Here is a 6,402-nt window from a genome sequence, read left to right as displayed (position 1 = left end):
AATTAAATTTTATAAACTAAAAAAATATGAAAGCTAATGATTGGTTTATTACTTAAATGTTGATAAACATGCTCTTTTCTATTGATGACATATCATTTAGTTTACAAATTTAATTTCTAAATTTAGTCTTCTTAACATTATTTATTTTCTTAAATCAATGACAAGATTGAGTCAGAAGCAAAGTGGAGAGGAAGTAGAATAATTTTCCTGGGGATCTTAGAGATCTCATAATCGTAACCGTTCATCATACATTATGCACGACGTATGATAAATGGTCACGATCACGAGATCCCTAGAACCATGAGAAAAAGAATCCGATGAGGATCCTTTTCCGGATGGAAGAGTTTGTTTGTCTTCCCAGTGGCACTGGTCCCTATGGCTGACATCATCATCATCACCATCTCTCCATCCCTTCTAATCACAATAAAATAATTCTATATAATAACCAAAGATAAACAAATCATGTTTAATTAACGGGTAGTTTGATTAACATTAAAAACAAAAGATTAGTACTTTTATACTATGATGTGACCAATTTCAAATTTAAACAACTCCCAGTTTTCTCAGTGGGTGCATGGAACCATTAAATGCACTCTGCTTTTCTCCGTCTGTTTCATTAATGTAAACCATAAATGCAAAGGACCAAATAACGGTCCAACATGGACATAGATATTCTCCAAATCTGAGCTTAGGGATCAATAGATCTAGACCATTGAAATTTGATTTAACGGCTACAATTATTATAACTTTTAGGGGCTCTTATTTGTAGCCGTTGAATTAAATTTCAATGGTCCGAATCTATTGATCCCTAGGCTCAGATCCAGAGATGATATGTGTTCGTCCAACACTACTTCTAGTCGATATCTTGGTATAAATGCATGAGAGTTAGGGATAATCTCTGGATCCCTTCCTCTTAATCCATCAAATTCAGATATTCGAACCATTGAAATTTGATCAAACGGCTACAAACAGGGACCCACTTTAAAAGTTATAATAATTTTAGCTGTTAGATCAAATTTCAATGATCCAGATATCCAAATTTGGTGGATTAGGTGGAAAGGATCCGAAGGATCCATTTCCCCCCTTTTTGGCCTTTCAAACACATTGTTCAAAAACAAGGGGAAGCTCCCTCACTTTCTTTCAAATTTTAATCATCAATAAACAAATAAAATATTGCAATCAACTTGTAATTCAAGTAGTTAAGAGCGATAAGCACCGTCCCTTTGGTGTCATCCTCTAACTGGTTGGATTAAGATCAATGTAGATGGTTTTTTTCTTGCAGCCTCGAACCTGGGTGGTGTAGGTGCGGTATTTTGCGACGAAGCCAATAGCTATGCTGGAGGTTTCGTTCGTCAAATATCCCATGCTCTTAACCCCACAATGATTGAATTGTTAGCTGTTCGTGATGGTGTTTGTTGGGCTATGCAAAGGAATTTGCCACGAATTATTGTAGAAAGTGACTCTTTGCAGGTTGTTCAAGCTATTGGCAGCCTCAAGCAAGGTGCGTCTCACATGGACTTATTGGTGGATGACATTCGAACTAGCTTGCAGGGATCTGAAGCTTCGTAGGTTTGCTATGTTTACCAGTCTGCTAACGTCGCGACACATTGTATGGCCAAGTTGGCTCTTTCTTTTTCCTCTGATTTTTGTTGGTTTGAGGAGCCCCCGAATTTGAAGTGGGTGCCCTCTTTGATTCTATATGATCTATTTGTTATCTTAATAAAATCACTACCGTTTCTATTTGCTATCTCACCATCCTATTTATTATCTTTAAATTAGTTTAAAATATGAGATATATATAGTAGATAAACATAAATTTTAAAATTTAAACCCATCTAACGGTGAGAAACGGAGTGGCGAACATTATTACCACTTGAAAGAGGTGAGCAAAAAATGCACCCGTTAAGAGCAATATCACTTGAAAGAGAAAAACTAATGAAAACATATGCATGTTAATTGGAACCTAGATTTTAGGGTTTGTAATGTTAAAAAAAAAAAAAGACTATTCATGTTGGTAAAGCTTCACTAGAAACCAAATACTTCATATTTTGGACAAAACAAAAATCCAAATACTAGAGTCCTCATAATATTCTGGATTTCACAAGCTCCGAAGTATGAACTACTGACATCCAATAATACCTTATGAGGGTTGGCCCACCAAATTACAAAGAGGACTGTGGCTTTCTGTTAACTCATACGGGGAGTTGAAAATTTGTACTGGTCTCACCAGAAGTAGGTTGTTCCTCACTCCCATGGATTTTCCCAACAGTTTAAAAACTACTTACTCTAACACTCTTGATTAAGAATTTAAGATGCGGATAAGTAACAATGACTTCTTAGGGCATGTTTACATAACAGGAATAGAAGGAAGGGAATGGGAATTGCACTACTTTTAAAGGATTTCGGTGTCTACCAACTGGCGGAATGAAAGTGTCGATGGGCCCATCTAAAATGGGGAATCAGGTTACTGATTGTCCCAGAATTGGACTACCGAACAATAGGTGGTATTCGAACTCCCGGAGAAAGCATCCATCCGGAATCAACTTTTGCTGCCCAATATACCCTTATCTCCTTCTTCTTTCAACCTGTCTCTGCTCTCTCTATCAAAAGAAGATTTACCAGGTTTCATGGCCTGCGGGATTATGGTTTCATGACCAAAATTAGAAGAGAAGAAGATGAGGAATTTGCAGAGCAGGTGACTGGTGCTTTAGTGGCGACCCAAATTACTTCCTCGGCAACAACTAAAATCACTTCGATTCATCATCGACTCGTGCGTCAGTGACGACCCAAATTAAACATTTACAAAATCAAGAACAGATGACGAGAGAGAGAGAGAGAGAGCAGGCGCCTGGTGATGATTGGAAAGACTATGGCTATGGGGTAAGGAAAAGAGATGGGATAGGACATAGGAAGGGTCACGATAAAAATGAAAAGAAAGGGGAAGATAGAGATGGGGAAGGAGAGGGTCTCAATAAAAAATGAAAAAAGAAAAAGAATAAAAGTTTTACTAAAGAAAAACTATACTCTTTACCATAAAAAATAAAATAAAAAAGTTTAACTAAGAATAATTAGCATATAAATTAGATTAGTTACACTAGGGGTATTTTAGTAATCATGTTAATTTTCATTCCGATTCAAATGAATTAGTAAACAGATTATATAAATTGATGTCATTCCTACTCCGATTCCAGACAGTTTTAGTAAACAACTCCAACATGAATCTAATTATGTTTCCTCCTTAATCCAATTTCTCCTCAATTCAATTCTCCTCAATTTGATTACGGATTAGTAAACGCGCCATTAATTCTTATTAGGGATGAACAAAATACCTATGGGTTTGGGTAACTGCAGTTATCCGCTCATTTAAAGTTCAAGGTTACGGTTATAGGTAACCGTTTAGACGAACAAACGGTTATGGGTATAACCGTTTATCCGTGAAATTTAAATGGGCAGTATAACGGGTATCCATCGGTTATGCGTATTACCCACGGTTATGCGTATTACCCGCGGTTATAAAGAGTATCCATCGGTCCTGATTGACCAGGTACTCTATATCTATTGAAAAAAAAAAAAATTCTTTCGAGGATTACTTTGCATCAATAATATTCTATTGAACCTGCAATGGAAATTAAATTGGACTTCTTTGGTTTTGCATTACATGAGAGGAAGGAAACAGAGAATTGTTTGAATAAAACGCTATGTATCTGTATAAAAGAATTGGTCTTTCAAACTTAAAAGAAATGGTTATGGTTAAATGGGTAAACGGTTATGGTTAAATGGGTACACGGTTATGGGTATGGTTAACCGTTTATAAACGGATATGGATATGGGTATAACCGTTTATGCAATTACCCAACGGGTAAACGGTTATGTGGGTTTGAACATAAATGATTATGGGTAAATAACTACGGTTACCCGGCCGTCATAACCGTTGCCCATCCCTACTTCTTACGTGTGAAGAGACTATAGTACATAGTTAAACTATTTGCTTACATGTAATGCTATATTTTGTACGTAAGAAGGAATTGCTCATTACATAAAATCATAGACAAAGTTTCAATAAAATAATAAAGTACTAATTAAAGAGTACAATTGTCAAAATCAAAACATGCAAATCCAGCCGTTCAATGTACCAATACATCGTACTCATCAATTCAGTGTAGAATTTTCGAGGTTGGTTTGGACATCATTTCAAGCCTCCCCAAGGAAATGAATCAAATACAAAGGGGCATGCTACATTGGATAATAATTATATTAAAGTGAGCCTAACACCAGATCACTAAATGATCAAAATTTAATTAAAATATAGGGTTAATCATAGTTTACTACCCTAAAGTTTCGTGGTTTTTAACATTTGGTACATAAAGTTTTTTTCGTCCCAGCATCATACCTCAAATCTTAATTTTGAGACAGTCTCATACATTCGTTAAGTTGGCTGTTAAGTTTGCCGTTGACTGATGACGTGGCACCCATGTGGATAATGATTGGGCGCCATGCGTCAATATGGGCCCACATGAATATTAAAAAAAAATTAAAAAAATAAAAAAATAAAAAAATAAACCTAAACCTAAACCATCCATCATTGCCTATACCCTTTTGCTTGTACCATATTTAAGGCCTCCGTATTTAGACCTCGTATAAATACTCGAGGGACTCAAATGTAATTATGTAATAAATGAAAGGGCAAATATGTAATAAGTTAGGAGCCCTTATTCTATAAAAGGATTCCTCACTCTCCTCATTAGGGGAGGTCAAAGTTTAGGCCATGGGAAGAGAGAAAACATCTCAGAGAGGGCAAACACAGAAAATAGGCTAGAAAGCACATTGTCTCTAGCCTTCTTGTATATTCACCATTCAGAGTGAAACAATATCAACATCAGTGTGGACGTAGCCCAAACATTGGGGTGAACCACGATACATCTTGTGTTCTTTACTTTCTTGCAGATTCACGGTCGGATTTATGTTGTTCCAAGACCCCTCCAGTTCTGTGCATCAACATTTGGCGCCGTTTGTGGGAAACGACATGAAAAGCTATGTCGGTTCTTTTTCATTTTTTCATCTCACCACCGTGAAACCTTACCACAGTATCCACCGTGAATCAACAGAAACCCAGGAATCAAAGTCACTGCAAACCTATCTTTCAAAGATGCAGAAATGAAAACTCTCGAACACTTGTTCTCCGTCATCTCTTCCTCTCTTCCCCTGTATTCGCCTCAATAGCTCACCTTTTCAAAGATCTCTCTTCGCTAGGTTAATCCAAGAGAGGTATCACCGCCTCACCCGTCAAATCACTCAGCACACCCACTAGATCCATTTCCACAATGGGCACCGATCTACCATCCCCGCTCGGCCAACTCTCAGCCTAACTCAGTGACTCGGACCTCTGACTCATCGCCTACGTAATCTTCATCGTCGCCTACCACACATCTACCGGAAAAGTCCTTTTCTTCTCTCCTATAGAACTTGGATCACCTACGCCCCACTAACCAACCACATCTACTACCACCAGCGACGAACATGAACGACCAGTTCTGGGTGAGTATCTGGGAAGGGCTCTGAGATTACTAGTGTCTGTGTGGTGGCGGATTAGATTGACAAAACTAACAATGGCGGATCTCAAGTCAAAGTTTCTGAAGGTGTACTCTGTTCTGAAATCGGAGCTGTTGGAAAACCCTGCTTTCGACTTCACCGAGGACTCTCGCCAATGGGTCGAGTGGGTATTGATGTCTTCCTATTTTTTCATCTCATTCACCCTCTCACAAGCCGACGTCAGAACCACCTCTCAAAGGGTGAAGAAATTATGACATTGATCGATGAAGTTGAAGCCGTTGAATCAGATCTGCTGGGCTCAGATGCCTCAGTAGTTGCTCAGAGAGGCGCTGGTAAGAATCGAAGCCTTTGAGGATGCTTGACCGCCGCGGAAGAACGTGGTCGAGCCGGTGTCTGCCGGAGTTGAAGGCACTTTACTAAGGAGATTGTCAAGGCGCCGGAGCTCTCTAGGAAGCTGACCTTTCCTATCTCCGTCAAGCAGTCTGAAGCGACCTCTGCAAAAGAATCTGAAAAAGATAAGACCTTTTTCTTATGATTTGATCAATTAAGATAAGACTTTTATCATGGAGTGTATATTCCCATTGCCTGAAAGAAAGCCACCAACCCCTGATAAAAAGACAAAATGCTCTCCTTTAATATCCCATCATGTTACCTGCCACTAAAAAAATTGTCTGCCATGTGTGTGTTTATATATATATATATATAGGATTTAGGGTTGCCATGCCTGCTGACCAAACCTGCCTCCACGTGAAGGTTTCCTCTAACAGCTGGACCATTGAGGTTGATGTGAAGGGAGAAATCTCGCTGTTGCCAAGTCCTAGTAGCTTTTTTGAATGATGTGATTTACTTTTC

Source organism: Malus sylvestris, chromosome 15 (assembly GCF_916048215.2).
Source record: "Malus sylvestris chromosome 15, drMalSylv7.2, whole genome shotgun sequence".
Taxonomy (NCBI): Eukaryota; Viridiplantae; Streptophyta; class Magnoliopsida; order Rosales; family Rosaceae; genus Malus; species Malus sylvestris.
The sequence above is the reverse complement of the archived record's forward strand: the minus strand, read 5'-3'. Positions refer to the sequence as shown.